Source organism: Pongo pygmaeus, chromosome 19, assembly GCF_028885625.2.
Source record: "Pongo pygmaeus isolate AG05252 chromosome 19, NHGRI_mPonPyg2-v2.0_pri, whole genome shotgun sequence".
Taxonomy (NCBI): domain Eukaryota; kingdom Metazoa; phylum Chordata; class Mammalia; order Primates; family Hominidae; genus Pongo; species Pongo pygmaeus.
In genome coordinates, this window is record NC_072392.2 from 55,457,218 (window position 1) to 55,480,000 (window position 22,783).

Below are 22,783 nucleotides of genomic sequence, written 5' to 3' on the forward strand. Positions count from 1 at the left end.
CTGGAGGGCAGTGGTGTGATCTCGGTTCACTGAAGCCTCGATCTCCTGGGTTCAAGCGATCCTCCTACCTCAGCCCCTCAAGTAGCTGGGACTTCGGATGCATGCCTCCTTATCCGGCTAATGTTTTTGTATTTGTTGTAGAGACAGGGTTTCACCTTGCTGACGAGGCTGGTCTCGAATTCCTGAGCTCAAGCGATTAACAGGCGTGAGCCACTGTCCCCAGCCTACATCTCAAGTTTTGATAAATTTCATATTTGTGGCCATTCGTTTCAAGACATTTTCCAGTTTCCCTCGTGACTTTCTCTTGACTATCTTAGTCTATCTTGGACAGAAGTAGAAGTCTTCTGTTTGTTCTTAACATTGATTTTCCCTCTTATTTCTTATTTCTCTTCTATTCTTTTTGTGATGATTTTTTAGTGCTGTATTTTAATCAGTTTAACAATGCAACTAGTTAGTATTGCATTTAAATTTAATTAATTATATTCAATTGCCTTAAGTTGCCTTTTTGGCCATATCTCTTCCTATATATATATTTATATTTATCTATATAGTGGTTGCTGTGGGGATTATAATTTTCTTTTTCTTTTTTTCGAGATGGAGTCTTGCTGTGTCGCCCAGGCTGGACTGCAGTGGCACTATCTCGGCTCACTGCAACCTCCACCTCCGGGGTTCAAGCAGTCCTTCTGCCTCAGCCTCCTGAGTGGCTGGGACTACAGGCATATACCAGCACACTCAACTAATTTTTGTATTTTTAGTAGAGACATGGTTTCGCTATATTGGCCAGGCTGGTCTGAAACTCCTGACCTCGAGTGATCTTCCCGCGTTGGCTATCCAAAGTGTTGGAATAACAGGCGTGAACCACCGCACCCGGCCTGTGTGTACCACTTAACACGAAATGCAGAATGAAACCATATAGACTTCTTTTACCTGTTCCTTTTCCAGTCTTTGCTGTAGTTTTTTTTTTTTCTTTTATTATTATTATTATTATTATTATTATTATTATACTTTAGGTTTTATGGTACATGTGCGCAATGTGCAGGTAAGTTACATATGTATACATGTGCCATGCTGGTGCGCTGCACCCACCAACTTGTCATCTAGCATTAGGTATATCTCCCAATGCTACCCCTCCCCCCTCCCCCCACCCCACAACAGTCCCCGAAGTGTGATGTTCCCTTCCTGTGTCCATGTGTTCTCATTGTTCAATTCCCACCTATGAGTGAGAATATGCGGTGTTTGGTTTTTTGTTCTTGCGATAGTTTACTGAGAATGATGATTTCCAATTTCATCCATGTCCCTACAAAGGACGTGAACTCATCGTTTTTTATGGCTGCATAGTATTCCATGGTGTATATGTGCCACATTTTCTTAATCCAGTCTATCATTGTTGGACATTTGGGTTGGTTCCAAGTCTTTGCTATTGTGAATAATGCGGCAATAAACATACGTGTGCATGTGTCTTTATAGCAGCATGATTTATAGTCCTTTGGGTATATACCCAGTAATGGGATGGCTGAGTCGAATGGAATTTCTAGTTCTAGATCCCTGAGGAATCGCCACACTGACTTCCACAAGGGTTGAACTAGTTTACAGTCCCACCAACAGTGTAAAAGTGTTCCTATTTCTCCACATCCTCTCCAGCACCTGTTGTTTCCTGACTTTTTAATGATTGCCATTCTAACTGGTGTGAGATGGTATCTCATTGTGGTTTTGATTTGCATTTCTCTGATGGCCAGTGATGGTGAGCATTTTTTCATGTGTTTTTTGGCTGCATAAATGTCTTCTTTTGAGAAGTGTCTGTTCATGTCCTTCGCCCACTTTTTGATGGGGTTGTTTGTTTTTTTCTTGTAAATTTGTTGGAGTTCATTGTAGATTCTGGATATTAGCCCTTTGTCAGATGAGTAGGTTGTGAAAATCTTCTCCCATTTTGTAGGTTGCCTGTTCACTCTGATGGTAGTTTCCTTTGCTGTGCAGAAGCTCTTTAGTTTAATTAGATCCCATTTGTCAATTTTGGCTTTTGTTGCCATTGCTTTTGGTGTTTTAGACATGAAGTCCTTGCCCATGCCTATGTCCTGAATGGTAATGCCTAGGTTTTCTTCTAGGGTTTTTATGGTTTTAGGTCTAACATTTAAGTCTTTAATCCATCTTGAATTGATTTTTGTATAAGGTGTAAGGAAGGGATCCAGTTTCAGCTTTCTACATATGGCTAGCCAGTTTTCCCAGCACCATTTATTAAATAGGGAATCCTTTCCCCATTTCTTGTTTTTGTCAGGTTTGTCAAAGATCAGATACTTGTAGATATGTGGCATTATTTCTGAGGGCTCTGTTCTGTTCCATTGATCTATATCTCTGTTTTGGTACCAGTACCATGCTGTTTTGGTTACTGTAGCCTTGTAGTATAGTTTGAAGTCAGGTAGTGTGATGCCTCCAGCTTTGTTCTTTTGGCTTAGGATTGACTTGGCGATGCGGGCTCTTTTTTGGTTCCATATGAACTTTAAAGTAGTTTTTTCCAATTCTGTGAAGAAAGTCATTGGTAGCTTGATGGGGATGGCATTGAATCTGTAAATTACCTTGGGAAGGATGGCCATTTTCATGATATTGATTCTTCCTACCCATGAGCATGGAATGTTCTTCCATTTGTTTGTATCCTCTTTTATTTCCTTGAGCAGTGGTTTGTAGTTCTCCTTGAAGAGGTCTTTCACATCCCTTGTAAGTTGGATTCCTAGGTATTTTATTCTCTTTGAAGCAATTGTGAATGGGAGTTCACTCATGATTTGGCTGTTTGTCTGTTATTGATGTATAAGAATGCTTGTGATTTTTGCACATTGATTTTGTATCCTGAGACTTTGCTGAAGTTGCTTATCAGCTTAAGGAGATTTTGGGCTGAGACAATGGGGTTTTCTAGATATACTATCATGTCATCTGCAAACAGGGACAATTTGACTTCCTCTTTTCCTAATTGAATACCCTTGATTTCCTTCTCCTGCCTAATTGCCCTGGCCAGAACTTCCAACACTATGTTGAATAGAAGTGGTGAGAGAGGGCATCCCTGTCTTGTGCCAGTTTTCAAAGGGAATGCTTCCAGTTTTTGCCCATTCAGTATGATATTGGCTGTGGGTTTGTCATAAATAGCTCTTATTATTTTGAGATACGTCCCATCAATTCCTAATTTATTGAGAGTTTTTAGCATGAAGGGTTGTTGAATTTTGTCAAAGGCCTTTTCTGCATCTATTGAGATAATCATGTGGTTTTTGTCTTTGGTTCTGTTTATATGCTGGATTACATTTATTGATTTGCATATATTGAACCAGCCTTGCATCCCAGGGATGAAGCCCACTTGATCATGGTGGATAAGCTTTTTGATGTGCTGCTGGATTCTGTTTGCCAGTATTTTATTGAGGATTTTTGCATCAATGTTCATCAAGGATATTGGTCTAAAATTCTCTTTTTTTGTTGTGTCTCTGCCAGGCTTTGGTATCAGGATGATGCTGGCCTCATAAAATGAGTTAGGGAGGATTCCCTCTTTTTCTATTGATTGGAATAGTTTCAGAAGGAATGGTACCAGTTCCTCCTTGTACCTCTGGTAGAATTCGGCTGTGAACCCATCTGGTCCTGGACTTTTTTTGGTTGGTAAGCTATTGATTATTGCCACAATTTCAGCTCCTGTTATTGGTCTATTCAGAGATTCAACTTCTTCCTGGTTTAGTCTTGGGAGGGTGTATGTGTTGAGGAATTTATCCATTTCTTCTAGATTTTCTAGTTTATTTGCATAGAGGTGTTTGTAATATTCTCTGATGGTAGTTTGTATTTCTGTGGGATCGGTGGTGATATCCCCTTTATCATTTTTTATTGCATCTATTTGATTCTTCTCTCTTTTTTTTTCTTTATTAATCTTGCTAGCGGTCTATCAATTTTGTTGATCCTTTCAAAAAACCAGCTCCTGGATTCATTTATTTTTTGAAGGGTTTTTTGTGTCTCTATTTCCTTCAGTTCTGCTCTGATTTTAGTTATTTCTTGCCTTCTGCTAGCTTTTGAATGTGTTTGCTCTTGCTTTTCTAGTTCTTTTAATTGTGATGTTAGGGTGTCAATTTTGGATCTTTCCTGCTTTCTCTTGTGGGCATTTAGTGCTATAAATTTCCCTCTACACACTGCTTTGAATGCATCCCAGAGATTCTGGTATGTTGTGTCTTGGTTCTCGTTGGTTTCAAAGAACATCTTTATTTCTGCCTTCATTTCGTTATGTACCCAGTAGTCATTCAGGAGCAGGTTGTTCAGTTTCCATGTAGTTGAGCGGTTTTGAGTGAGATTCTTAATCCTGAGTTCTAGCTTGATTGCACTGTGATCTGAGAGACAGTTTGTTACAATTTCTGTTCTTTTGCATTTATTGAGGAGAGCTTTACTTCCAAGTATATGGTCAATTTTGGAATAGGTGTGGTGTGGTGCTGAAAAAAATGTATATTCTGTTGATTTGGGGTGGAGAGTTCTGTAGATGTCTATTAGGTCCGCTTGGTGCAGAGCTGAGTTCAATTCCTGGGTATCCTTGTTGGCTTTCTGTCTCGTTGATCTGTCTAATGTTGACAGTGGGGTGTTAAAGTCTCCCATTATTAATGTGTGGGAGTCTAAGTCTCTTTGTAGGTCACTGAGGACTTGCTTTATGAATCTGGGTGCTCCTGTATTGGGTGCATATATATTTAGGATAGTTAGCTCTTCTTGTTGAATTAATCCCTTTACCATTATGTAATGGCCTTCTTTGTCTCTTTTGATCTTTGTTGGTTTAAAGTCTGTTTTATCAGAGACTAGGATTGCAACCCCTGCCTTTTTTTGTTTTCCATTTGCTTGGTAGATCTTCCTCCATCCTTTTATTTTGAGCCTATGTGTGTCTCTGCACGTGAGATGGGTTTCCTGAATACAGCACACTGATGGGTCTTGAGTCTTTATCCAATTTGCCAGTCTGTGTCTTTTAATTGGAGCATTTAGTCCATTTACATTTAAAGTTAATATTGTTATGTGTGAATCTGATCCTGTCATTATGATGTTAGCTGCATATTTTGCTCGTTAGTTGATGCAGTCTCTTCCTAGTCTCGATGGTCTTTACATTTCGGTATGATTTTGCAGTGGCTGGTACCGGTTGTGCCTTTCCATGTTTAGCGCTTCCTTCAGGAGCTCTTTTAGGGCAGGCCTGGTGGTGACAAAATCTCTCAGCATTTGCTTGTCTGTAAAGTATTTTATTTCTCCTTCACTTATGAAGCTTAGTTTGGCAGGATATGAAATTCTGGGTTGAAAATTCTTTTCTTTAAGAATGTTGAATATTGGCCCCCACTCTCTTCTGGCTTGTAGGGTTTCTGCCAAGAGATCCGCTGTTAGTCTGATGGGCTTCCCTTTGATGGTAACCCGACCTTTCTCTCTGGCTGCCCTTAACATTTTTTCCTTCATTTCAACTTTGGTGAATCTGACAATTATGTGTCTTGGAGTTGCTCTTCTCGAGGAGTATCTTTGTGGCGTTCTCTGTATTTCCTGAATCTGAATGTTGGCCTGCCTTGCTAGATTGGGGAAGTTCTCCTGGATAATATCCTGCAGAGTGTTTTCCAACTTGTTTCCATTCTCCCCGTCACTTTCAGGTACACCAATCAGACGTAGATTTGGTCTTTTCACATAGTCCCACATTTCTTGGAGGCTTTGCTCGTTTCTTTTTATTCTTTTTTCTCTAAACTTCCCTTCTCACTTCATTTCATTCATTTCATCTTCCAGGGCTGACACCCTTTCTTCCATTTGATCGCATCAGCTCCTGAGGCTTCTGCATTCTTCACGTAGTTCTCGAGCCTTGGTTTTCAGCTCCATCAGCTCCTTTAAGCACTTCTCTGTATTGGTTATTCTAGTTATACATTCTTCTAAATTTTTTTCAAAGTTTTCAACTTCTTTGCCTTTGGTTTGAATATCCTCCCGTAGCTCGGAGTAATTTGATCATCTGAAGCCTTCTTCTCTCAGCTCGTCAAAGTCATTCTCCGTCCAGCTTTGTTCCGTTGCTGGTGAGGAACTGCGTTCCTTTGGAGGAGGAGAGGTACTCTGCTTTTTAGAGTTTCCAGTTTTTCTGCTCTGTTTTTTCCCCATCTTTGTGGTTTTATCTACTTTTCGTCTTTGATGATGGTGATGTACAGATGGGTTTTTGGTGTGGATGTCCTTTCTGTTAGTTTTCCTTCTAACAGACAGAACCCTCAGCTGCAGGTCTGTTGGAGTACCTGGCCGGCCGTGTGAGGTGTCAGTCTGCCCCTGCTGGGGGGTGCCTCCCAGTTAGGCTGCTCGGGGGTCAGGGGTCAGGAACCCACTTGAGGAGGCAGTCAGCCCGTTCTCAGATCTCCAGCTGCGTGCTGGGAGAACCACTGCTCTCCTCACAGCTGTCAGACAGGGACATTTAAGTCTGCAGAGGTTACTGCTGTCTTTTTGTTTGTCTGTGCCCTGCCCCCAGAGGTGGAGCCTACAGAGGCAGGCAGGCCTCCTTGAGCTGTGGTGGGCTCCACCCAGTTCAAGCTTCCAGGCTGCTTTGTTTATGTAAGCGAGCCTGGGCAATGGCGGGCACCCCTCCCCCAGCCTCGTTGCCGACTTGCTGTTTGATCTCAGACTGCTGTGCTAGCAATCAGCGAGACTCCGTGGGCGTAGGACCCTCTGAGCCAGGTGCGGGCTATACTCTCCTGGGGCACCGTTTCCTAAGCCCGTCGGAAAAGCACAGTATTCGGGTGGGAGTGGCCCGATTTTCCAGGTGCCGTCTGTCACCCCTGGAAAGGGAACTCCCTGACCCCTTGCACTTCCCGAGTGAGGCAATGCCTCGCCCCTGCTTCGGCTGGCGCACGGTGCGCTCACCCACTGACCTGCGCCCACTGTCTGGCACTCCCTAGTGAGATGAACACGGTACCTCAGATGGAAATGCAGAAATCACCTGTCTTCTGCGTCGCTCACACTGGGAGCTGTAGACCGGAGCTGTTCCTATTCGGCCATGTATTTTGCTGTAGTTTTATAGGAAAGCTACATACATCCACAGACCGTACCAGTGTTTTAATATTTAATGTAAGTGGTCATTTGTATTGTAAATGAGTGTGAAGGCATTATTGTTTTATATGTGCATTATATATTAAATGTACCTACATGTTTATTGCTCTTTATATTTTTCTTCAGTTCTGAGCTTCCTTCTGGAATCATTTTCCTATTACTCAAGGAAAATTGTTTGGTGTTCCTTTTAATGGAAATCTTTTTAAAAATGTTTTCTGGCTTTATTTAGTTATCTAGCTTTTCGTTTCATGACTTGCCTTTTGTTTTTAAGATTTTCATTTCTTTCCCTTAGATTTCTGTAGTTTTATCAATGTTCCTTGGTGTATTTCTTTATTTACTCTGATTTATAGTGGTTCTTCAGTCAGTGGCTTTGGGTCTTCTGTTCTGGAAAATTTTTAGGTGTTACCAATTCAGATACTGCTTTCATGCCATTTTCTCTCTCATATTTCTCTGAGACTCTGATTACATGTGTGTTAGACCTGCCTGCCTATTACATTTTTCATGTGTCTTATTCCATTTTTTGTATTTCTTACTTTTGTGTTTTGTGCTAACATTCTGGATTTCTTCTTCTGACCTGTTGTGTTCCTACTAATTTTCTTTTCATCCATGTCTAAACCGTTGTTAATCCCACCCATTGAATTTTTTTTTTCTTGAGATAGAGTCTCTATCACCCAGGCTGGATTGCAGTGGCACAATTACTGTTCACAGCAACCTCCAACTCCTGGGCTCAAGCAATCGTCCCGCCTCAGCCTCCTCAGTAGCTGGGACTATAGGTGCATGCCGCCGCACCTGGCTCATTTTTTTTTTTGTAGAGATGTGGTCTCACTTGGTTGCCTAGGGTGGTCTTGAACTCCTGGTCTCAAGCGATCCGCCTCAGCCTTCCGAACAAAGTACTGGGCTTACAGGTGTGAGCCACTGTGCCCGGCTGATTTCTAAATTTCTGCTTTACTTCTGGAATTTTAATTTATTGTTATAGTTTTCAGTTCTTTGCATCAATTTAGAATTTTGTCTTGTGTGTACTTGATCATAGTAAGCATATTTATTTTAAAATCTTTATTTGGTAACTCCAAAATACTGATTTGTTTTGATTTTCTTGTTTCTCCTTATTTTCATTTATATTGTCTTGTCTGTCATGTGTTTGGTACTTATTGTGCTGGAAATTATATGTAATTAAGAAATTTTAGGCTGGGTATGGTGGCTCATGTCTATATTCCCACCACTTTGGGAGGCTGAGACTGGCGGATCACTTGAGGTCAGGAGTTCAAGACCAGCCTGGTCAACATAGTGAAACCCCGTCTCTACTAAAAATACAAAATTTAGCCAGGTGTGGTGGTGGGCACTGTAATCCCGGCTACTTGGGAGGCTGAGGCAGGGGAATTGCTTGAACTGGAAGGAGGAAGTTGCAGTGAGCCAAGATCACGCCGGTGCAGTCCAGCCTGGGTGACAGACCAAGGCTTTGTCTCAAAAAAAAAGGGTAGAAATTACTTGTAGCCAAGATACTATTTTCTTTTAGAGAGGATGTATATTTGCATCTGCTTGGTGCCTTGGGGGTTGTAATTTCGGATTACCTTCGTCAAATTTCAGAGTTTGAGATGGTCAGAGCCCTGGTGTAGTCTCTTTGAGGGTCTATGCACTTTTAGTGTATTTTTACCCCTGGTTTGCCCTTCAGTGTTGGATCTGAAAGGAGCAGAGGGGTTTACTTGTTCCCTTTTTCTCTTGGTTGTTTGTGAATGTACATCCCTGTACTGTTAGGCCTCTGAGTTTTAAGGACCCTTCAGGCTGGGCGCGGTGGCTCACGCCTGTAATCTCAGCACTTTGCGAGGCTGAGGTGGGCGGATCACCTGAGGTCGGGAGTTCAAGACCAGCCTGACCAACATGGAGAAACCCCACCCCTACTAAAAATACAAAATTAGCCGGGTGTGGTGGCGCATGCCTGTAATCCCAGCTACTCGGAAGGCTGAGGCAGCCGAATTGCTTGAACCTGGGAGGTGGAGGTTGCGGTGAGCCGAGATCACGCCATTGCACTCCAGCCTGGGCAACAAGAGTGAAACTCTGTCTCAAAAAAGAAAAAAAAAGAAAAATGTACCCTTCATCCTCACCACCACTTTCTCTGAAATAGGCAAATGTTCCCTGGGCAAAAGTGGCCGAAAACTGTACCCAGGACTTACGTTCTTTTCCAGTTTTAGCCCAGAAACTCCTCACTATCACATCAGCTCTTTAATACCTTCAGTCGGGAGACTGAGGCAGGAGAGTTGCTTGAACCCGGGAGGCGGAGGTTGCAGTGAGCCGAGATCGCGCCACTGCACTCCAGCCTGGGCAACAAGAGCGCAACTCCATCTCAAAAAATATATATATTTAATATCAAATTTAAAACATTTCAAATTGAAATAGTGAAATGATTATTACTAATATTAAAAATATTGACACTAAGATAAAAATAATTTCATGTTGACATTTAAAATGATTAAGATTATTAAATTTTATCATAAGTATTAAACTTTTAAAAACTCCTTTTATAGTGGTTCTCATTAGTAGTGTTGATCTGAATATTTAGTCTGCCTGTATAAGAAGTGTTAGTGCCAACATCTGAATTTGTAAATGTTTCCCTTTATTTATGTTACTGTACATCATAACTGAGGAAATGATTAACAATGCTTTTTTTAGGAGTGGTTTGAGTATTCTCAAGCAATGGAAGTAAGACAGCAATGAGCATTTGTTAATGTCCTCCTTGTTGTGCACTTGTTTCAATAGACATTGAAGGGATCTGTTAAGGAAGTTAATGATGTTAATTTGCTTTTGATAAAACCAAAAAGATGACATTTATTTATTTATTTTTAGGTTGGGCCCATGAGGTGCGTGCCCTGTATATTCCAGAGGTACAATTTGCCAGTGTTTCCACAATGGAACCAATTGTTTTACAGTCTGTTCCGGATGATCATTGTAATAAGGTACAATGGATATTATTTTATTACTGTTTGAATATCACTGCTAGGAAGTAGAAGGGAAGTTTTTGTGTTTTTAAAATTATAGATATCCCCAACCTGGGTAATACGGTGAAACCCCGTCTCTACTAAAAATACAAAAATTAGCTGGGCGTGGTGGTGGGCACCTGTCATGCCAGCTACTCGGGAGGCTGAGGCAGGAGAATGGTGTGAACCATCGCACCACTGCACTCCAGCCTGGGCAACAGAGCGAGACTCTGTCTCAAAAAAAAAAAAAAAAAAAAATTATAAGTCTCCATCAAATTGAGGGAGATGTGGAAAAAAAATTACTATGCCAAACTACAGTTCTTAAAATGTTATTAATATGTTACTAAAGTCACAGGAGTACAAAGCAAGCAAAATTGTGTTACCTTTCATAGTAACCTAGGTATTTAGTATTCTATGATTTACAGGATATTTTAATCCTTACAGATTGGCCCTTTATGAATTACTGACCTCTTTTGCTCTTTCAGGTATCAACAGTCTGTTAAATTTGAATTAATTATTATTTTGCATAATGTTCATTACAATGTTATCATACGTTCTTTTTTGAAAAACAGTCCTATGTTAGAATGTTACTTGTTCCCCCCCAAAGTTATTTGTACCCCAAGATACGGCTTTTATTGTTGGCCTTAAAAAAAAATTAATGTTTGCTTTTTTCCTGTATATTTTTCTTCATTTAGTATGTTATTGTTTTATTCTCCTCTGCATTTTAGGTTTCACCATTACCCAACGTGCCTTTAAATACAATTTTACCACTTAATTGAAGGTACATATTCCAACCGTGGAAGAAATTGCAGTCAGCTTTAAGATTTTAAATGTTTTTGTGCAAAAAAATTTTTATTATGTAATTAATATTTATTTTATTTTATTTTACTTTTTTTTTTTTTTTTTTTTTTGAGACAGAGTCTCACTCTGTCACCCAGGCTGGAATGCAGGGGCACGATCTCGGCTCACAGCAACTTCTGCCTCCTGGGTTCAAGCAATTCTCCTGCCTTAGCCTCCTGAGTAGCTGGGATTACAGGTGCCCACTAACACGCCCGACTAATTTTTCTATATTTTAGTAGAGATGGGGTTTTTTCTGTGTATCTTTGCTTATATTATATGCTTACAAAAAAGTTGAATCGTTTTGCTTATATTTTTTGTTTGCTTTTGAAAATTACACAGCATCTTTTGTGTGTCAATAAATTGTGTTTCTGCTGTATTTTTAATAGATACTTAGTCTGTAATACAGAATATCATGAGATTCAACAAACTCATTTAATTTAATTTAATTTAATTTAATTTAAATAAATTTAATTAAGCAGCCCTTTGTGGTTGAAGGGCCTAGTTTGGTGTCTGGCATGTAGTATACACTGCTAGCATCTGTGTAAAAGCGTGTGAACATTTTGGAAGCTTCAAGAAATACATTGTGTGAAATTGTCCTCTAGAACTTACACTGTATTAGCTGTATGTGAGATTGCTCATAACCCTATATTATGTTAGGTACACTGTGTTACCCTTAACAAAATCTTTGCTATCCTTTCTAGTAAAAAAATATTAAATGTTTGAATGAGTTTCTTTGAGTACTGGTAAGGTTAGTTTTTTAAAGTTTTTTTTTTGAAGATTATTCATGTATGTTAATTGACCTTCCCTATCTCTTTATTTTAATATTATAATTTTTTTTTACAAAGTGTTTTATATTAGAGATCATATTCTTTTGTCTTGTGTATTTGCCGTGTGTGTTTTTCCCCATAGTTTAACGTTCGGTGTTTAATTTTATTACATCTTCATAGTTTTTGTTATTGGGATTCTAGCAGGTTAATTTTTTTCTAATGCAGAAGTTTACATTTTTGAGGTAATTTACGCAAATGCTCTTTATTGTTTCTGCCTTTGATGCTGTGCAAAGAAAATCTTTATATTAATGCACATTTTTTTTTAGTGCTTTGGAAGTTCAATTTTAAAAACCTTGTTTTTCTTTTTAATTTTAAAAGCATTAAAACTTACAAACAGGTTTCAGGAATAGTACAAAAGAACTCTTCCTTCCCTAAACCATTTGAGAGTAACTTACCAATATAATATGCTGTCACCCCTGAATACTTCAGAATTTCCCATAAAGAAGGATATTCTCCTGGGAATATACCATATACCATCAAAATAAGGAAATTAACAGTGATGCATTATTACTGTCTGATCTTTGGAACCCATTCATGTTTTTGTAGACATATTCTTTATAGCAAAAGGATCACAGACTGCATTTTGACTCTTTGGTCTTTTTATTTCTTTTTCTTTTTCTTTTTGTACAGAGTCTCGCTCTGTCACCCAGGCTGGAGTGCATTGGCGCAATCTCGGCTCACTGCAGCCTCCACCTCCTGGGTTCAAGTGATTCTCGTGCCTCAGTCTCCCGAGTAGCTGGGATTACAGGTGTGCACCACCATGTCCAGCTAATTTTTTTGTGCTTTTAGTAAAGACAGGCTCTTGCCATGTTGGCCCGGCTGGTCTCGAACTCCTGGCCTCAAGTGATCTGCCTGCCTCAGCCTCCCAAACTGTTGGCATTACAGGTCTGAGCCACCACGCCCAGTCCTCTTTGGTCTTTTTAAATCTCAAATAGTGGCCGGGAGCGGTGGCTCACGCCTGTAATCTCAGCACTTTGGGAGGCCGAGACGGGCGGATCACGAGGTCGGGAGGTCGAGACCATCCTGGCTAACACAGTGAAACCCCGTCTCTACTAAAAAATACAAAAAATTAGCCGGGTGTGTTGGTGGGCGTCTCTAGTCCCAGCTACTCGGGAGGCTGAGGCAGGAGAATGGCGTGAACCCGGGAGGCGGAGCTTGCAGTGAGCCGAGATCGCGCCACTGCACTCCAGCCTGGGGGACAGAGCGAGACTCCGTCTCAAAAAAAAAAAAAAAAAACTCAAATAGTAACTCAGTCTTTCCCTGAGTTTCATAACTTTGATACTTCTGAATATTACAGGCCAATTATTTTGTAGAATGACCCCCTATTTGGATTTGCCTGATGTTTCATCATGATTAAATACAGTTATGTTTTTAGCAGGAGTATCGCATATGTGATTCTGTGTTTTTTGTTTGCATCCTGTCAGGTGGTACATGATTTCAGCTTTTCCTTGACCACTTGGTTAAGGTGTGTCTGTCAGGTTTCTCCACTGTGAGGTTAAACGTTTTTCTCTTTATAGTCAGTATGGATTTTGTGGGGGAAGTACTTCGCATATAAACATCTTGTTCCTTGCGCCTTTTCCTCACTAATTTTAGCATTCATTAATGTTTCTTGACCTAATTTATGACTAGGATTGATGGCAAGTAGTGATTTTCTAATTTCACCTTTTCTTTCACATTCATCAGTTGACGTTCCACTGTAAGGTGAAGCTTTCTTTATTCCCTGATTATTTGTATTAGTATGGACTTATGCTAATTTATTTTAATGGATCATATTCCACTAATGTCATTTATTTTGATGTACATACTGTCTCAGGTTTGCCTGGTGGGACCTCTTTAAGCCGGCTTCTGTGTCTTTTGACCTATCATTTCAGAGAAGCATTTCTCTACTTCTGACACAACAGTATAATCTAGGCTCATCTTGTATTATTCCTGCTGTAGTTCTGAAATCACCATTTCTCTGAGGAGCCTTGATTCCTTTTAGGTGAGAATAATATTTAGAAGCCAAAGTGGGTGCTAGGTGTGGGTTATTGCTACTCTCAGCCAGCATGGCTAGGAAATTGTGTGTGTGTGTGTGTGTATTCCTACAGAGATACATATTTCTATAAATTCACATCTTATATTGTTTTTATATCTATGTAGAAAACTGTGGGCCAGGCACGATGGCTCACACCTGTAATCCTAGCACTTTAGGAGGCCGAGGCCTGTGGGATGACTTGAGGTCCAGAGTTCGAAACCAGCCTGGCTAATGAAACCCCGTCTCTACTAAAAATACAAAAATTAGCCGGGCATGGTGGGGCATGCCTGTAATCCCAGCTGCTTGGGAGGCTGAGGCATGATGAGAATCACTTGAGCCCTGTAGGCAGAGAGGGTGCAGTGAGCCAATATCACGCCACTTCACTCCAGCCTGAATGACAGAGTGAGATTCTGCCTCAAAAAAAAAAAAAAAAAACTTGGCTGGGCCCAGTGGCTCACACCTCTAGTCCCAACACGTTAGGAGGCCGAAGCAGGTGGATCATGAGGTCAGGAGTTCAAGACCAGCCTGGCCAAGATGGCAAAACCCCGTCTCTACTAAAAAATACAAAAATTAGTCAGGTGTGGTAGCGGGCACCTGTAATCCCAGCTACTCAGGAGGCTGAGGCAGGAGAATTGCTTGAACCTTGGAGGCGGAGGTTGCTGTGAGCCAAGATTGCGCCACTGCACTCCAGCCTGGGCGACAGAGCAAGACTCCATCTCAAAAAAATATATATATGTATTAGCTGGGCATGGTGGTGGACGCCTGTAATCCCAGCTACTCGGGAAGCTGAGACAGGAGAATCGCTTGAACCTGGGAGTCGGAGGTTTCAGTGAACTGAGATTGTGCCACTGCACTCCAGCCTGGGTGACAGAATGAGACTCTGTCTCAAAAAAAGAGAAAACAAACTGTGAATTTGATTCATTATGTGAATATACATACACACTCACGTCTCTATTACTGTATCCATCTCTATATATTGAACTCCATATGCTCATATTAACTTCTCCAAATCCAACCCAACAAAACAGCGTTCATTTTAATTTTTTCCCCCATATTTATGATTCTCAGACAGAAACCTGACTCTTACTATTTTTAATAGTTTACTTACTTGATCAGTCTCTCCTGTTTTGACATACCTTCTGTTGCTGCTCCACCTAACGCAGTTGCTGTTCTAACCCAGTTCAGGGTTGCTGCTACTTTCCTGCATGCCAGTCCTTTTCACCCCTCTTGGGATTTGATATTCAGGTTCAGTTCACTGCTTCCACTTTGGTTGATCTTTTCACCTTGCTCTGAGATTGTCCCCACCCCTATCCCCAACCCCTTAGGGGAGCCAACCTTACTCAGGCTCTTATGCTAGTATTGGACTGCCCCCTCCTCCCCAGCATGGATAATTACTATGCTTGAACCCACCTCATGGCTTTTTTTTTTTTTTTTGAGACAGGGTCTCATTTTGTCACTCAGGCTGGAGTGCAGTGGTGCAGTTTTGGCTCACTTGCAGCCTCGACCTCTTGCGCTCAAGCAGTCCTTCCACGTTAGCCCTCTAAGTAGGTGGGACTACAGGTGCACCCATCACACCCGGCTAAGTTTTTTGTATTTTTCATAGAGTTGAGGTTTCATCGTGTTGCCCAGGATGGTCTTGAATTCCTGAGCTCAAGTGAACTGCCTCCTCTGGCCTCTCAAAGTGCTAGGATTACGGGCATGAGCCACCATGCCCAGCCCCATCTCATGGCTTTAAGACTAAAGTGTTGAAGTAGAAAAGGAGCGAGGGTAGACCAAAGAAGGGATTATTTAGATAGAAATATTTTATTAGCCTAGAATTAATTTTAGAATATGGTAAGATACGTGCCCAACTTTCCCCTCCCACCTGGTTAGTCAACTTTTTCAACACTATTGCTGAATAATGTATGTTTTCCATTGTGATTTGAAATATTGTTTGAGTCATTACTAAATTCTTGAATACTTGAGTATGTTTCTGGACTTTTTATGTGTTCCATTGGTGTGTCTATTTTTATCCTGGTGCGACACTATTTTAAATTATTATGGCTTTATATACATTTTAGTATATGGTAAGACAAATATTGTCATGTATTTTTCTAGATGAACATTAGGACTAATAAGAGCACAATTTAGACTATATTAGAGTTACAGTGAAATACTGTTTTAGGGATGAATATATTTTTACAATATTCCAGAAGCATGGTGTATCTGTTTATCAAGTTTACTTTTTTCTTCTTTCTATTTCTTTCCTTTATAGCTTTTCTTATATGCGATTGCCTTATGTTTGTCGGATTTTTGTTGTTGATGATTTGTTTTGTTCTACTTAGTGTTAGAATAGGCTCAGTGGCTCATGCCTGTGGTCCTAGCACTTGGGGACGCCCAGGCAGGAGTGTCGCTTGAGCCCAGAAGTTTGAGTCCAGCCTGGACAACAAGCGAGACCCTGTGTCTACAAAAAAGAATAAATTTAGCCAGGTGTGGGGAGGCACACGTGTCTGTCGTCCCAACTACTCAAGCGGCTGCGGTGGGAGGGTCCCTTGAGCCCAGAGGTCGAGGCTGCAGTGAACCGTGACTGTGCTCTGCACCCCCACCTGGGCAACAGAGCAAGACCCTGTCTCGAAAAAGAACAGCAAGCAAAGAAACACAAAACAAAAAAGAAAGAAAGTTAATGGACCGGGTGTGGTGGCTCACACCTAGAATTTCAGTACTTTGGGAGGTTGAAGTGAGAGGATTGCTTGAGCCCAGGAGTACCAGACCAGCCTGGGCAACATTCTGAGACCCCATCGCTGCAAAAAAGAAAAACAATTAGCTGGGCATGGTGGTGCTCACCTGTAGTCCCTTCCAAATTACTCGAGAGGCTGAGGTGGGAGGATCACTTGAGCCTGGGAGGTCAAGGCTGCAGTGAGCTATGATTGTGTGACTGTACTCCAGCCTAGGTAACAGAGTGAGACCCTGTTTCAAAAAAATAAAAAACGTTAATAATAAGGTTTTGTTCATATATATTCTTTATGCATAATAATGGGGCTTGCAATTCTGAAATGACAGGAATGATTGGAAAAATGGGCTTGAAGACATCAGTCCTTAATGGATGGTAGGTAATAAAGGATAAGTTTGGGAACATTTATTTACTGGGCATTTACTATGGACCTACTTTGTATCAAGCATTGTGTTAGACACCAGGAATTCAAGGATAAATAAAATAGGGGGTTCCCCTCCTCAAGTAGGAAGACAAGTCAATAAATGTATGAAAATTAAAATATATATTACATAATAATAAGGCTGAATGGAGTATTATGGGTAAATAATGAGAGATTATTCTTGTCTCAGGAATTGAGTAAGGCATACAAACAAAGAGCTTCTAGGGCTTTGCAGAATAATTAGGCATTTGACCTTTGCAGAAAACGGTCAACTAAAAATTCCAGACAGAGAAAGTGACGTAACCTAGGGTAGCAGGTGCAAAGGGAAGAGGTGGTAGGTAGGCATGTTCAGAGAATAAGAAATACTCCTATGTGGCTAGAACATTGTGGAATTTAGAAAAAAATGAAATTTTGTGAGTACTGGGAGAAAAATTTACTAGAATATCTTTATTGTATATCTAAATAGCAGAGAATTCACTGTAATGAAACTGTTAAATTTTCTACATGTCGTTAAATACATAATGGCCAGTTTTAAAAATATTTCTTTCTTTCTTTATTTCAGTAGGTTTTTGGGGAACAGGTGGTGTTTGGTTACATGACTAAGTTCTTTAGTGGTGATTACTGAGATTTTGGTGTACCCATCACCCAAGCAGTGTACACTGTGCCCAGTGTGTAGTCTTCTATCTCTCACCCAATTCCCATCCTTTCCCCCAAGTCCCCAAAGTTCATTGCGTATCATTCTGATCCCTTTGTGTCCTCATAGCTTAACTTCCTTTTATTTACTTATTTGTTTGTTTGGTTGTTTTTGTTTTTGTTTTTGTTTTTTTTGAGACAGAGTCTTGCTCTGTCACCCAGGCTGGAGTGCAGTGGTTCACTCTTGGCTCACTGCAACCTCTACCTCCTGGGTTTAAGCAATTCTCATGCCTCGGCCTCCCAAGTAGCTGGGATTACAGGCATGCATCACCACTCCTGGCTAGTTTTTTTTGTATTTCTGGTAGAGACAGGTTTTCGCCACATTGATCAGGCTGGGCTTGAACTCCTGGCCTCAAGTGATCGCCCGCCTTGGCTGCCTCCCAAAGTTCTGGGATTACAGGTGTGAGCCAGTGCACCTGGTCTATTTATGTTTTATAGAGACAGGATCTCCCTATGTTGCCCAGGGTGGTCTCTAACTCTTGGTCTCAAAGAATCCTCCTATCTCAGCCTCTGAAAGTGCCGGGATTACAGTTGTGAGCCAGCATCCCTGGCCAGTGGCCAGTTTTTGTGCAATTTAAATCATTGTATCCTATTTTTATATTTTTGACTGCTAATATTTTCTTCTGTAACGTGTTAACTCATCATTTCACTGACATGTTTTGTTAAAATTATATTTTAATAAGTTTTCAGAAATGTGAAGATTGTGGCAACAAAGGGATTTGTGAACTTTTTTGGGGTAGAAGCTTGTATTCTTCAGAGTCAAGGAAGCATTCATTTTAGAAAGCTACAGTTTCCATAGACAGTAGTTAGCAGATGATGAGTATATCATATGTAGATGTGTGTGTGTGTATATATATATATATATGTATATATATAGATGTATTTTTTAAATAGTCCTTCTTTATTGGATAGCCCTGAAGTAGAGTGTTTATAAGTATAGGAAGGATGATAGGCCAAAGAAACAAACAAAAACATCAAAAAACATGATATCATCTAATTGTAAGATTAAACCTAATGGAAGTCTTAGAAATTGCTAACCTGTCTCCCCCTTATTTTTTTCCAAAAGTAATAGTAGTGGATAGCAGTTAAGTTTTCATCAGTATATTCAGTGTCTGTGTAAAAGATTTTTTTTTTTTTTTTGAGATGGAGTCTCGCTCTGTGGCCCAGGCTGGAGTGCAGTGGCTCGATCTCAGCTCACTGCAATCTCCACCTCCCCAGCTTCAAGTGATTTTCCTGCCTCAACCTCCCAAGTAGCTGGGACTACAGGCCAGGATGGTCTTGATGTCCTGACCTCATGATCCGCCCTCCTTGGCCTCCCAAAGTGTTTGGATTATAGGCGTGAGCCACCGCGCCTGGCCAGGACTTTTTTTTTTTTTTTTTTTGAGTTGGAGTCTCGTTCTGTTGCCCAGGCTGGAGTGCAGTGCTGAGATCTCAGCTTACTGCAACCTCCGCCTCCCAGGTTCAAGAGATTCTCCTGCCTCAGCCCCCCAAGTAGCTGGGATTACAGGCATCCACTACCACACCCAGCTAATTTTTTTTTTTTAAGGCAGATTCTCACTCCATCACTCAGATTGGAGTGCAGTGGTGTGATCTTGACCCAGTGCACCCTCTCTGCCTCCCAGGTTTAAGCAATTCTAGTCATGCCTCAGCCTCCTGAGTAGCTGGGATTATAGGCGGGACCACCATGCCTGGCTAGTTTTCATATTTTTAGTAGAAATGGGGTTTTGCTATGTTGGCCAGGCTGGGCTCGAACTCCTGACCTCAAGTGATCCCGCAGCCTTAGTCTCCCAAAATGCTGGGATTACAGGTGTAAGCCACTGTGCCTGGCCAAGTAAAAGACATTTTTGAAAGCACTAAATATTCTTTATGGGTTTTAGGACTCCCAAAAATGAGGTTTCAGGTAAATAGGGAAGCTAAACGTTTCATCTATCTGCCCATTCATCTTGTCCTCATTTCTGGCATGTCCTCTTACATGTACCAGGTCTGTATGGTGGATAGACGTGCATCAATCGGTGATTGTTAAACAGTAATACGTGCAAGGATTTTCGAGGTACAGTGAATGTCCACCTAACCTTTAACAGGACTGAGGAAAGAGGGAGGAGGTATCTTAAAAAGGTCGCAGTTTTTCCTAAGAGTAAGAAACCTCCAGGTGCTGGCTGTGAAGAGAGGAGAAGGGAAGGAGCACATGAGTGACTGTTAATTTTACAGATTGAAGGAGCAAAAGCTTTGAAGTGGGAAATAACAAGGAGAGTGGTGAGCAGGGGGAGGGATTTGGGATGCTGGCAGGGAAAGGGATGGTATTGTTAGGGCCCTGAATGCACTAGGCAGAATGCTGAGAGGGACTGTCAAAGATCAGATGTTCAAGCTCCTCATGCATCATGTTAAGGAGCCTAAAGTTTATCCCTATTGAAGGGTTTTTATGTTCAGAAAGGATATGCTTAGGTCTGTCATTCTAATGGATCGGGGGAAGGAGGATTGGGAGATGGAAGATAGAAGAGACAAGAGACCTAGAATCTATTCAGACTCTGACAGTGTCCCAGACACTGGAATGAGGATCTGAAGTAGTAGGAACAACGGGGCAGAGACATTCGGTAATATATAAGAGCTTCAGCTGACCAGCCTGGTTATCAGTTTAATGTGACAGAGAAGAGGGAGGAAGAAATATCAGAATGGGATTTCCATTTCAAGAATATAAGTACTAGGCTCATCACCACCACATGAGATAGAACACACACACACACACACACACACACACACACACACACACACAGTGAGTTAATTGAAACATTTCTTAGAAAGAAGAGATAGACACTAAGTTTTAAATACCTGGCTTATGTTCATGGAACATATTACCCTCTTTGTAAAACAAGTCTTGTGTCTACACATTGTTCACTGGCATATATTAACAAGATGATAATAAGGCCCCAGATATTCACATTTGTACGAAAGCATTGAATATATTTGCATTTGTCTATGTCTAATAAATGTTTATTTTTGCTTGACACTTTATACTAGTTACTTAGATGAGTGCTTAAATTAATTTTTCTTTTCTGGAGAATTGAATCATTTTGGAAAGCTAAATCTTGCAATTCTAACTGTAAAAAAATTCTTTTGCTTTTTTTGATTCATCAGCTGATTCTCATTTTGAAATTTCCTATTTGACTTCTCTCTGTTGTCTTTGTGTGCTCTCTCTCTCCAGCCCCTTCTCCCCAACCCTAGTTACACATTCTCTCACACTTGCTATTCTCTTTTTCTCAGGAATAGTAAACGGTTCTTCATTATATTTGTTTCTTGTGGTCCCTCCTCCCCTTCCCCTCCCCTCTTCCTTTTTTCCAACATGGTCTCACTGTTCCCCAGGCTGGAGTGCAGTGGTGCAATTACAGCTCACTGTAGCTTCGACCTCCCAGCCTCAAGCGATCCTCCCACCTCAGCCTCCTGAGTAGCTGGGACTACAGGCTTGCACCATGATGTCTGGCTACCTTTGTTTTTATTTTTTGTAGAGATGGGATCTCACTATGTTTCCTAGGCTGGTCTTGAACTCCTGGATTCAGACAACCCCCCTGCCCTGGCCTCCCAAAGTGTTGGAATTACAAGCGTGAGCCACCATGCCTGGCCTCTTTGTATCCTTTGTGCTTGTCAACTTTATATATTATTTGCTTTCTTGATCTCAACAATTCTAAGACTCAAAGGCCTATTTATTTGATAAAGACTGTGGAAGAATGGCACTACAATACCTCTCATTGTTATTTCTTTTCTCTTAGCTACCAAAGGCAGCAAACATTCCAATCTAAACTTTTGGAAATGGGAGTGTATAGTAGCTAACTTAAAATTGTTCATGAGATTAAAATCTATAAACTCACTTACCAACATTGCCTATCTCAGTGCTTTTCTTTTTGTAATATTTATTTATTTAGAAACAGAGTCTTAGTCCATCACCCCAGGGTGGAGTGCAGTGGACAATTATGGCTCACAATAGCCTCAAACTCCTGGCCTCAAGCAATCAGTCCTCCCACCTCAGCCTCCCAAGTTGCTAGGAATACAGGTGCCACCGCCACACCCAGTTTTTTTTTAAAATATTGGTAGAATTGGTAGAGAGACAGCGTCTTGCTGTATAGCCCAGGCTGGTCGTCAACTCCTGGCCTCAAGTTATCCTTCCACCTCAGCCTCCCAAAATGCTGGGATTACACTCAGCCGCTATGCCTGACCCTATCTCAGTATATATTTTTTTAATGTTCATTTGGCTTCTGGAGTACTCTAGATGATAGGTATTTATATAATATAATCTGATAAGAAATTGATTAGGAGATTTTACAAAAACTGATACTTAAGGGGAGGTTACATTGCTGGGCAACATGGTATCAAAATAAGACAGGTCAAATTTGAGAAATCTCTGATTCTACAGGTTACCCTACAGGTAACTGACTCAATGTCTCAGTCCTAAATTTCCAGGAGAGCCATTCTGGTGTAAGCACCTGGATTTAGAAGGTGTTTTCACCTAGGCAAACATGAGTCCCTAGGCACCATTCCATTCTTAGAAATTGAGCATAGATGCTAATTTCTAGAAAAGAGAGCTGGGTTGTCCAGGTGGGCAAGAAGTTGCAGTTTTGATCAGGCTGCTGCTGCTGGTAATTTTTTTCCAGCTACAAAGTTCCAGGATACACAGTTTGCCTCTTTCTCCCCTACCCCCAGCTGGCCCCCCCCATTATAGGTCAAATTTATTTTTTTTTACAGTTGATAGCATTGACGTATCTTGGAATTGTGACCATTTAAATTCCCAGATAACACACCATGTGATAATCTCTTTATAGGGTTATATCAAGAACCTTTTGTATGTACCACCTCTTCTCCACAGTGATGAAGAAACAAAGGAATGCGTGTTGGTTGCAAAAAGTCTGCGTGAAGTAGACTCCTAGATTAACGTGTCTTATGTGACACTAGGAGCATATAGATCATTTTTTAAGGGCATATAAGTAACTGATGATTAATGTTTACAAATTGGTTTTAATTTTTTGAAACTGTTGTTGCGCCATGTAATCCATTATGGTTTTCTTCACATAAACATTTAAATGGAGTTTTTTCCTTTATCTAAACTCTTAATGAAAAAAATTTTTTTCTTTTGTTTTGTGATAGAGTCTCACTCTGTTGCCCAGGCTGGAGTGCAGTGGTGCGATCTTGGCTCACTGCAACCTCCTCCTCCCAAGTTCAAGCCATTCTCCTGTCTCAGCCTCCCAAGTAGCTGGGATTATAGGTGTCCACCACCACGCTCAG

General features: G+C 40.9%; 1 protein-coding gene across 1 annotated transcript in view; it reads left to right on the forward strand.

Moving 5' to 3' along the window:
• LOC129017019 (gametogenetin-binding protein 2-like) overlaps positions 1-22,783 on the forward strand; it is a 102,745-nt gene that overhangs the window by 67,321 nt on the left and 12,641 nt on the right.